The sequence below is a fragment of the Centruroides sculpturatus genome, unplaced genomic scaffold (genome assembly GCF_000671375.1).
Source record: "Centruroides sculpturatus isolate CEXI.00-Female unplaced genomic scaffold, Cexi_2.0 scaffold1770, whole genome shotgun sequence".
In the NCBI taxonomy this organism is placed as follows: domain Eukaryota; kingdom Metazoa; phylum Arthropoda; class Arachnida; order Scorpiones; family Buthidae; genus Centruroides; species Centruroides sculpturatus.
The window spans coordinates 82,749-95,819 of NW_019386120.1; positions in this window are offsets into that span (position 1 = coordinate 82,749).

Below are 13,071 nucleotides of genomic sequence, written 5' to 3' on the forward strand. Positions count from 1 at the left end.
ACATTTACTAATTCTATTCCTGTGCTTTGAGAGTTAGGAAATAGAACGGCTGGCTTTACGACGGTTTTCTTGAAACCAATTAGGCGGTAAGACGGAGATGTATTATATCTGTGTGTAAATAACGTGCGATTTTTAATAATAACTTACGTATTGTGAATTAACAAACTAAAAATCATAATAATTGAGTTGTAAACTGATAAAGAATTACATAATAATAAATCACTCGTGGCAATATTCCTATTGATAAAAGAGCAGAAAGTTTATCATCTTCGATTGCTAGTTTTTACTAATTTAACAAATACAACAAATAGTTCATTGCTAAATTTCATAGAACTTCGATCATTCTGTAGAATATGGATAAAGAAGAAGGATCCAAGTCTAACAAATCTCAAATTTCCAAAGCGAATTCGAGGAAAATTTCTGGAAAATCTGGCAAAATTGTTGATTTGAAAGTAAATAACAGCAATAATACTAACCTTACAAAATCTATTCACAATCTATCTGATACAGTTTATACGACACAGGAAAATAGAAGACTCAGCAGTGAAGATTTCTTAGTAGAATCAATTAGATCCATTCGAGAATCTGGAACTAACGGTTCAAGAGCTTCGATAGGCAATGTTCTTACTGAATCACCTGAAGTAATTACAAAATCAGGAAGGAAACGGAAGTTAGGCAATTCTACTTATCCTTCAAACTATGCCGTAATAAATGAAAATGTAGATCAACGCAAAGAAACCTATCGTGTGCCCCTTCCTTCAAAAGAAGGATACAAGGCTACAAAACAGGAATGGACCAGAAGATACGATCTAGATGACTCGAAAAATATCCAATTAACAAAGGAAAACAAAAATCAAATCGATGTTAAACTATCAAAAGGTGGTATGAGAGAGGATGAAGGACCATCTGTGATGAGTGAAACTGAATTGGTAACTGATGGCCTTCAAGTTTTACTCTTCGATTCATTAGACAACGATCAGGAGAACGTGGATTTGTTATCAAAATTGTCTCGGGTGATGGAATCGACTTGCGTGAATCCTGAAGATATATCAAGAATCGGTGATTGGATAATTAAAAAAGGAAACGTTGCTGAGAAGTACAATAATAAGAGTAAAGCGCTTATGAAAAGGGTGAAGAAGATTTTAAATGAGAATTACCACTTAAGAAAAAATATCCAGAAATTGGAGAAGAGGGCTGATGTTCTGCAGAATGAAATAAACACTCATCCAATAAAACAAGAAATCTTGGAGATGAGGAACGGAATTCAGGAATACAGATCGAAGTTGAAGAATTTGAGCGCCAGCTTTACGAAAATCGAAGGACAAATTCACAATTTACGGAAGGATACAAGCAAAGAGTATCAAAAAGGTCTTAAAATTGCGGAAGATACGAGTAAATTTGTGGACCAGTTAAGAACTGAAAATGAAAATATGGAGAATTTTACGGAAGATTTTAAAAATAATGCCTCCGATGTCAGAGATATATTGCTAGAGAGAATGGATTCATCTCAGAAATCTATTCAAAAACTAGATAAATTAAAAAATATATTTAGAGTTACTCTCGATGAAAACAAGAAGGAAATAAGTGAATTGAACGATGAATACGTACTACAGAATATTATATGCAACATCAGGAAAGATATAGAGGAATTAAAGCAAAATTTAAATACTTTTCGAATGAAAACGAAAGATTTAGAAGGGAAATCACGGATTACAATGGACAAAGTTCGAATTTTAGAACAGGAATCTGTTAAGCTCATTCATAATTTCCAGTTTATCTATGACAATTTGCCAAAACAAAGCATTCAGAAGGACGCCATTACTTCAACCATGCAAGAGATGTTCAACAAACTGAAGAACGAAAGACGAAACGTAGAAAGAACGGGAACGGAAATTAAGAAATTGGAATCGGAAATTCAATCAAAAATTAAAAGAGAGAAATGGAAAATCGTAGAAAAACCACAAAAATTACAGAATTTGCAACGGGATCAAGATATCTGGGATACAAAAATGAATCGAATATTCGAATTATTCGAGCAGATGGAAACTATGAAGGAAGACATCAGAGTTGAGGAAATTGAAAACATGCAAGAGAGGAAGGAATTTCTTAAACAATTCCATTATGAAGAGGAACAAGGACTGTATACTGAAGATAAGTTGGATATTACAAATCGAATGATATGCAGCGAAGTAACTGACTTGGGAGTTTGCACGATTAGTGAGCTCGATTCAGCAACAAAAGCGAATTTATTGAGGAAAGTAGACTTAGCAGAAACCAAAGAATTTCAGCAGAATATAAAGAATTCATTGCAAGTAGGATTTCGGGATATGAAATTTATTCCAGAATCGGATGAAAATTATCTATCCGGTACTTACGGAAAGCTTGCAACAAGCGAAGCTTTCAACATTTAATGTTGATGTAACGGAACATTCAATTTCTATCGTTTATAATAAATATAATACGATGAACGTAAATATTATTAGTTTTCTATTTTATGGTTCCTGCTATAATAAGGCTCCGCTGTACGCATCAAATCAGCTTGTTCAAAGGCTTGGAAGTGAAAATATAGTAGGCTTTGGGTCTTTCAAGTAATCGCCTAATATCAAATTACAACCGTTATTGCGTAGAATATTTGCAAGACAGCTATTGTTTGCTTCAAACACAGAACACTGGTAGTTGATCGGGAATTTGCTCCTCAACAACAGGCTGGCATGTGAAGTTTTCCTTTTATTTTATATTATTTCACGTTCCTAACACACAAATAAGGGCTAGTTTAACTAGAAGACCTTTCAGTAGGAACTCCTTTTTTGGCACATGGTTCTTGCGTTGTTCCATTAATCCTATATTCCTACTATTGTTTACTTACTCACCTAAGCATTTTCCTCGAATTATCAAAACATATGGGGTTGCTTATATAGAGTTAATTTTATAGTAGTTGATCGTGACATCGTCAGATACAACGACCATAAGGCATGAAATACCATTGCTTTCCCCTATTAGTTCGTTATATCGAGGATCAGCTGAAATGAATTTAATTACTATCAAAGTTTAAACTTTCACTTTTAAACAGTAAGTTATAAAATAAAAATATCCAGTAACGAGTTGCGTAACTTTCCCGGCTGTTATGAATTTTATTTTAAAAATACTTCGAACGCAAAATCGGACAAATATTTGCCTTGGAGTCCGAACGATGCTTCGAAGTTCGGACTGCCGGGTGATATGCACGACATGCTTTTTATCCGAACACATTACAACTGTTATAATTAAATCATGCATCTATAATAATATGCCGAAGTCAATAGTATGAGACAAAAACATGCCATTTTCATTTTATTATACAGTATTTATTTTATTTATGGTTTTTGTGTTTTAATTTATTATTATTATTATTCGTGCATTTAATTCTGTTATTTTTACCGATAAATTATGTGAATTTTCTGTTTTAAATTTATCGAAATGTTCGGGGTCTGGTAAGGAATTAATTCGCTTTCTTTAATGGGAAAAATTCATTCGAACTTTGAACAACTGTTCGAACGACGACCACCCAAAATGAATTAAATTCGAAGGACGAGGCACCATTGTATATTATTGTATGTGATTCTGTTATCCGATTTTGTTTGTGAACGCGACAGGCGTAACTACTGACTATACTGGCATTTAAAGAAAAATAGATCTTTCACTCACCGTTCACATATTTCTAATTCCTTAACTCCAATTTCTTCCGTAAATAACATGGTTCGGGTGATTCTTTAGTAAATTCATCCTTTTCCATCGTAGAAACTTTTTCCGCATTACAGTATTAACACACGTCTACATTCTTCAACATTTTCGGATTTATTGTAACTTACTTTTGGGGTTGAGGTACAATTTCTAGCTCTCTTCAAACTGAAACACGTCCCGCTCCTGGATAAACCTTACTCGTATACTAAACAAACAGGTCGAAACGTTCTCCTGGTCTTTTTTTCCTTTTGCTCACATCAATCTCGACAATTCTTTCCAGGTCCACCAATTTTCATTCGAGGCAAATTAGTTTATGAAACCATCATAATGTGTAGTATGAAATTCGCCCAGTCAACAGCTGTTCGACCACTCACGCCCACAACCGATCAGCTCAAGCTGAACGTGCTGTACATTCTATGCAAATTAGATGCCAAATAAACAAAAAATTCCCCAAGAAATTTTCCCAAATTATATTTAAATGTTGCTAAAAATAACGAACTGTTCCTCTTTCATTTATGATATCTAAAAGAAACAGAATCACGATCCTTTCGATAAATTAATTTATCATGGCCATCACATTTCGTACAATCTACATGGAGAGTCAGTCAGCTGTAAACATTGGTTTAGGGCAAGAAAACGTAGTGAAGAATTTTATAGTTAAGCCTGCATATAATACATTATTAATATGGGATGTTTTCGGGATTCCCGAGAACTCTCTGAATCAGGAAGAAAAGGGAATGATGAGAATTATATACATGATTAGAGGATGATGAGTTAGAGGTTGATAAAATAGGTATCAGAACCGTACACAGTATTAAGTGTACTTTAGAGCATAACGCAAGCAGCAGTATATCTAGTGACTCTGCCTGGAGTAATTCCGAGTATCTCGTTCAAAAGAAAATTGTTTTATTAGGTAATGTGCAAAATTTCAAGATTTTCAATAAAGCGGGTGCCAAAATAGCTGTATTTTCTTCTCCTTTATCTGACACTGCAGACGCCTTTCTCCTTATCTGTGAGGTGCTCACAAAACTTCTGGGTCGATAGGTTTCTTTAGAGCTAATTCAGTTTTACAGCTTAATTTTATGAAAAACTCCTGAAACAAATTTTGACCGTCGTCTAAATTGTCATGAATTTTTACTTGGTGAACTTCTTTTACATCTCACTTCTCAGATGTTTTTATTTGGATCTTATATACAATAAGCACTGTTTTGATGATAGTTAAAGTAGATCAATGAAAAAAACAGAAGTTTGACTCGCTCCCGTTTGCTGTATTTTCGCTAAATTTGTGTGCAACTGACAAAAAATTATTCTCTCGGGGAAAAATAATAATAATCGATGAAATGCTTCCAGGTTTTCGTCGATATATCCCGTGAAAATCGGCTAAATACGAAATTAAAATTTGCGCGGTTTCAAATTCTGGTCACTCATCACTTCTTACCTACCGGTTCAGTGGGACACACTTGATGTGCACCGTTTGTTCATATATACTTTACGAATCCTTTCTATGTAATTGCTTCTCATGAGTATCCGATGAAGCCTGTTCATTATGATTCTGTAATAAATCTTTTGACAGTCAGTGTATTAGAAAACTGACCAATAGGAGGTTTCATCAAATTTCCACATAGATATACTATTGTGTAGAGAACCTTACTGCAGTGTGTCTTGGGTAGTGGTGATGTACTGAAGATTATAGACATACCCTTATAAATCTTCCTAAGTATAGTGCTCCCATGTGCAGATTGCTGCTTATTTGAACAGACTGTTTACTATCCAGAGATCTATTAATGGAAGTAAAACGTGGGAAGAAAATTGGGAAGGTGGGAGTGCGCTTCTCTTGAACTGCTCCCTTATCGTATGCTCTGTTAAGTGGACTTGACTGTTTTAGTTCTAGAAGATATCTAGAGTGTAGTAAGTTGTACTAATTGGTTAGATTATATAATCCATATATAATGATATTCAATGTATTTAATACTTCAACTTGTATTACAGATAACCATTAACTTTTTTAAAAGAAATTTCATTTAAAATTTTAAGAGGAAATTACTGTATACATATTTAATATTGCTAATGCTACTGGATACTGTAAACTGTATAATGAAGTAAATATGGAACCAAACAATTTCTAAAAGCATTTTTTTTTTATCATCCCAATGTACATAATTAACATAACAATATGTTGTTACTTTTTTTTTACAGTACAACAGAATGAATCCTGTGACTTTCATTACATGAGAGACATATAAAATTACATTAAAATTATTCTCGATTTAGTTGATAAATACAATCAAATACGCTCGTATGGGTATCTATATGGATTCACAAAGTGTACAAATGACGAAACATTTTACATGTGTTGAACTACGGCTAGATGACGTGAAAAAATTGCATTCTTCCCATTCTCGATGTTTTTATTCGTCATCATTTGGGTCTGTTCTAAATAAAAATGCATTTCTTCTATCCACTTCATATGGAAATTCATTCTTTGTTCAAAAGCAGTTAGTTAATTTGTCATGTTCTTCTTCTCTTTGGACCGGGAGTTGCCGGACTCGATGGTTTTGAAGAGTCCTCCTTTAGTGGTCTTCCACTTCGTTTTCTTTTGGGGGAGTTTTCTATCACTTCGTCTTTCACCAAAACTTGTACTTTTGCAGGTTTTAAAGCTAATTAAAAATAATAATAATTTTATATTTTGGCATATGTATATTTCTTTTAAAGTTTATTGAGAAAGCTATTGAACAAGTATTAATCATTAGGATTAAATATCTATTAGAAAAATCTAAACTAACTCCAAATGAACTTTTTTCTGTACATTAATTCTCTTTTCACCTTAATCACCTCAGCCATCCATAGATAATCATTTAACAAAACTCATTTTAGGGGAAAGGTAGGGAGAAAAAAAAATTCAGATGTCCATGGACAACATGGTTACAAAATGTAAAAAGATGGATTGAAATGATAACTGTTCAGTTGTTCAGCCAATGATAGGAAGAACATAGGTCAAAATGATTGCTAACATCCATTACAGTGATGATATTAGAAGTGGAAGAAGATAAAACTGTAAAAATTATTAAATGAAATCAAAAGTTTACATATAATGAATAGTTGATAATATATTATTCAATCAACTATCAATATATAAAATATTGAATTAGCAAATTACAGTGTGTTAAGATTAATACAATTTCGATCACTGCAAAAATTCAGTGTATAAAGATATACACATTTAACATTTTAAATAAAGAAGAGCAACTGTGTAAGTTTTCCTTAGCATTAACCGAAACAAATGGATTAATTAGCTGATGACGCTACAGTTGCAATTGACAAAATGGCATTGGCTAAAGAGAAGGTGCAAACTGTATAGTGGTATGCTGAGGTAAATTCTGTTGTACAAGTGCAGTGAAATTTTCATCACATTTGGAAAGGATTGTCCATCATGAAACACCATTAAGGAATGGAAGGATTCAATACTTTTCCTGTCCATGGGAAAAGTATTGAAAGGTCATGGTGGTAGAAAACCCAATTGTTGGAGAAGATTGTGGAAACAATCATAGAGGGAGGCTTTCCAATAAAGCCTAAAAAAGTCCATTTGTCAGGCACCTAGACAACTTCAAATTCCCATTAAAAATATATAAAAATGTGAAAAAAATGTATCAGAAATTACAAAAGCAGTTTTGCTTTTACTGTAAGGCTTACATTTGAACTATATTACAACACTTAATTTACAGAGTTTCTTTTAAACCCTGCGTTAGTGCACTGAGTTTTTTTTCGGCATTAGTGCAGTGGGGCGTTTGTCCACCCCAACATTTTTTTGGATCCATAAACCATGTAAGTAAAAATTCATAAAGATTTACTCATTTATTTGGTAAGGGCATGTGTCATTATACATATGATTATATTCAGGTATGATTACATATTATATTAGTACATAAATCCACGAAAATAAAANGAATTAACAAACTAAAAATCATAATAATTGAGTTGTAAACTGATAAAGAATTACATAATAATAAATCACTCGTGGCAATATTCCTATTGATAAAAGAGCAGAAAGTTTATCATCTTCGATTGCTAGTTTTTACTAATTTAACAAATACAACAAATAGTTCATTGCTAAATTTCATAGAACTTCGATCATTCTGTAGAATATGGATAAAGAAGAAGGATCCAAGTCTAACAAATCTCAAATTTCCAAAGCGAATTCGAGGAAAATTTCTGGAAAATCTGGCAAAATTGTTGATTTGAAAGTAAATAACAGCAATAATACTAACCTTACAAAATCTATTCACAATCTATCTGATACAGTTTATACGACACAGGAAAATAGAAGACTCAGCAGTGAAGATTTCTTAGTAGAATCAATTAGATCCATTCGAGAATCTGGAACTAACGGTTCAAGAGCTTCGATAGGCAATGTTCTTACTGAATCACCTGAAGTAATTACAAAATCAGGAAGGAAACGGAAGTTAGGCAATTCTACTTATCCTTCAAACTATGCCGTAATAAATGAAAATGTAGATCAACGCAAAGAAACCTATCGTGTGCCCCTTCCTTCAAAAGAAGGATACAAGGCTACAAAACAGGAATGGACCAGAAGATACGATCTAGATGACTCCAAAAATATCCAATTAACAAAGGAAAACAAAAATCAAATCGATGTTAAACTATCAAAAGGTGGTATGAGAGAGGATGAAGGACCATCTGTGATGAGTGAAACTGAATTGGTAACTGATGGCCTTCAAGTTTTACTCTTCGATTCATTAGACAACGATCAGGAGAACGTGGATTTGTTATCAAAATTGTCTCGGGTGATGGAATCGACTTGCGTGAATCCTGAAGATATATCAAGAATCGGTGATTGGATAATTAAAAAAGGAAACGTTGCTGAGAAGTACAATAATAAGAGTAAAGCGCTTATGAAAAGGGTGAAGAAGATTTTAAATGAGAATTACCACTTAAGAAAAAATATCCAGAAATTGAAGAAGAGGGCTGATGTTCTGCAGAATGAAATAAACACTCATCCAATAAAACAAGAAATCTTGGAGATGAGGAACGGAATTCAGGAATACAGATCGAAGTTGAAGAATTTGAGCGCCAGCTTTACGAAAATCGAAGGACAAATTCACAATTTACGGAAGGATACAAGCAAAGAGTATCAAAAAGGTCTTAAAATTGCGGAAGATACGAGTAAATTTGTGGACCAGTTAAGAACTGAAAATGAAAATATGGAGAATTTTACGGAAGATTTTAAAAATAATGCCTCCGATGTCAGAGATATATTGCTAGAGAGAATGGATTCATCTCAGAAATCTATTCAAAAACTAGATAAATTAAAAAATATATTTAGAGTTACTCTCGATGAAAACAAGAAGGAAATAAGTGAATTGAACGATGAATACGTACTACAGAATATTATATGCAACATCAGGAAAGATATAGAGGAATTAAAGCAAAATTTAAATACTTTTCGAATGAAAACGAAAGATTTAGAAGGGAAATCACGGATTACAATGGACAAAGTTCGAATTTTAGAACAGGAATCTGTTAAGCTCATTCATAATTTCCAGTTTATCTATGACAATTTGCCAAAACAAAGCATTCAGAAGGACGCCATTACTTCAACCATGCAAGAGATGTTCAACAAACTGAAGAACGAAAGACGAAACGTAGAAAGAACGGGAACGGAAATTAAGAAATTGGAATCGGAAATTCAATCAAAAATTAAAAGAGAGAAATGGAAAATCGTAGAAAAACCACAAAAATTACAGAATTTGCAACGGGATCAAGATATCTGGGATACAAAAATGAATCGAATATTCGAATTATTCGAGCAGATGGAAACTATGAAGGAAGACATCAGAGTTGAGGAAATTGAAAACATGCAAGAGAGGAAGGAATTTCTTAAACAATTCCATTATGAAGAGGAACAAGGACTGTATACTGAAGATAAGTTGGATATTACAAATCGAATGATATGCAGCGAAGTAACTGACTTGGGAGTTTGCACGATTAGTGAGCTCGATTCAGCAACAAAAGCGAATTTATTGAGGAAAGTAGACTTAGCAGAAACCAAAGAATTTCAGCAGAATATAAAGAATTCATTGCAAGTAGGATTTCGGGATATGAAATTTATTCCAGAATCGGATGAAAATTATCTATCCGGTACTTACGGAAAGCTTGCAACAAGCGAAGCTTTCAACATTTAATGTTGATGTAACGGAACATTCAATTTCTATCGTTTATAATAAATATAATACGATGAACGTAAATATTATTAGTTTTCTATTTTATGGTTCCTGCTATAATAAGGCTCCGCTGTACGCATCAAATCAGCTTGTTCAAAGGCTTGGAAGTGAAAATATAGTAGGCTTTGGGTCTTTCAAGTAATCGCCTAATATCAAATTACAACCGTTATTGCGTAGAATATTTGCAAGACAGCTATTGTTTGCTTCAAACACAGAACACTGGTAGTTGATCGGGAATTTGCTCCTCAACAACAGGCTGGCATGTGAAGTTTTCCTTTTATTTTATATTATTTCACGTTCCTAACACACAAATAAGGGCTAGTTTAACTAGAAGACCTTTCAGTAGGAACTCCTTTTTTGGCACATGGTTCTTGCGTTGTTCCATTAATCCTATATTCCTACTATTGTTTACTTACTCACCTAAGCATTTTCCTCGAATTATCAAAACATATGGGGTTGCTTATATAGAGTTAATTTTATAGTAGTTGATCGTGACATCGTCAGATACAACGACCATAAGGCATGAAATACCATTGCTTTCCCCTATTAGTTCGTTATATCGAGGATCAGCTGAAATGAATTTAATTACTATCAAAGTTTAAACTTTCACTTTTAAACAGTAAGTTATAAAATAAAAATATCCAGTAACGAGTTGCGTAACTTTCCCGGCTGTTATGAATTTTATTTTAAAAATACTTCGAACGCAAAATCGGACAAATATTTGCCTTGGAGTCCGAACGATGCTTCGAAGTTCGGACTGCCGGGTGATATGCACGACATGCTTTTTATCCGAACACATTACAACTGTTATAATTAAATCATGCATCTATAATAATATGCCGAAGTCAATAGTATGAGACAAAAACATGCCATTTTCATTTTATTATACAGTATTTATTTTATTTATGGTTTTTGTGTTTTAATTTATTATTATTATTATTCGTGCATTTAATTCTGTTATTTTTACCGATAAATTATGTGAATTTTCTGTTTTAAATTTATCGAAATGTTCGGGGTCTGGTAAGGAATTAATTCGCTTTCTTTAATGGGAAAAATTCATTCGAACTTTGAACAACTGTTCGAACGACGACCACCCAAAATGAATTAAATTCGAAGGACGAGGCACCATTGTATATTATTGTATGTGATTCTGTTATCCGATTTTGTTTGTGAACGCGACAGGCGTAACTACTGACTATACTGGCATTTAAAGAAAAATAGATCTTTCACTCACCGTTCACATATTTCTAATTCCTTAACTCCAATTTCTTCCGTAAATAACATGGTTCGGGTGATTCTTTAGTAAATTCATCCTTTTCCATCGTAGAAACTTTTTCCGCATTACAGTATTAACACACGTCTACATTCTTCAACATTTTCGGATTTATTGTAACTTACTTTTGGGGTTGAGGTACAATTTCTAGCTCTCTTCAAACTGAAACACGTCCCGCTCCTGGATAAACCTTACTCGTATACTAAACAAACAGGTCGAAACGTTCTCCTGGTCTTTTTTTCCTTTTGCTCACATCAATCTCGACAATTCTTTCCAGGTCCACCAATTTTCATTCGAGGCAAATTAGTTTATGAAACCATCATAATGTGTAGTATGAAATTCGCCCAGTCAACAGCTGTTCGACCACTCACGCCCACAACCGATCAGCTCAAGCTGAACGTGCTGTACATTCTATGCAAATTAGATGCCAAATAAACAAAAAATTCCCCAAGAAATTTTCCCAAATTATATTTAAATGTTGCTAAAAATAACGAACTGTTCCTCTTTCATTTATGATATCTAAAAGAAACAGAATTCACAATCCTTTCGATAAATTAATTTATCATGGCCATCACATTTCGTACAATCTACATGGAGAGTCAGTCAGCTGTAAACATTGGTTAAGGGCAAGAAAACGTAGTGAAGAATTTTATAGTTAAGCCTGCATATAATACATTATTAATATGGGATGTTTTCGGGATTCCCGAGAACTCTCTGAATCAGGAAGAAAAGGGAATGATGAGAATTATATACATGATTAGAGGATGATGAGTTAGAGGTTGATAAAATAGGTATCAGAACCGTACACAGTATTAAGTGTACTTTAGAGCATAACGCAAGCAGCAGTATATCTAGTGACTCTGCCTGGAGTAATTCCGAGTATCTCGTTCAAAAGAAAATTGTTTTATTAGGTAATGTGCAAAATTTCAAGATTTTCAATAAAGCGGGTGCCAAAATAGCTGTATTTTCTTCTCCTTTATCTGACACTGCAGACGCCTTTCTCCTTATCTGTGAGGTGCTCACAAAACTTCTGGGTCGATAGGTTTCTTTAGAGCTAATTCAGTTTTACAGCTTAATTTTATGAAAAACTCCTGAAACAAATTTTGACCGTCGTCTAAATTGTCATGAATTTTTACTTGGTGAACTTCTTTTACATCTCACTTCTCAGATGTTTTTATTTGGATCTTATATACAATAAGCACTGTTTTGATGATAGTTAAAGTAGATCAATGAAAAAAACAGAAGTTTGACTCGCTCCCGTTTGCTGTATTTTCGCTAAATTTGTGTGCAACTGACAAAAAATTATTCTCTCGGGGAAAAATAATAATAATCGATGAAATGCTTCCAGGTTTTCGTCGATATATCCCGTGAAAATCGGCTAAATACGAAATTAAAATTTGCGCGGTTTCAAATTCTGGTCACTCATCACTTCTTACCTACCGGTTCAGTGGGACACACTTGATGTGCACCGTTTGTTCATATATACTTTACGAATCCTTTCTATGTAATTGCTTCTCATGAGTATCCGATGAAGCCTGTTCATTATGATTCTGTAATAAATCTTTTGACAGTCAGTGTATTAGAAAACTGACCAATAGGAGGTTTCATCAAATTTCCACATAGATATACTATTGTGTAGAGAACCTTACTGCAGTGTGTCTTGGGTAGTGGTGATGTACTGAAGATTATAGACATACCCTTATAAATCTTCCTAAGTATAGTGCTCCCATGTGCAGATTGCTGCTTATTTGAACAGACTGTTTACTATCCAGAGATCTATTAATGGAAGTAAAACGTGGGAAGAAAATTGGGAAGGTGGGAGTGCGCTTCTCTTGAACT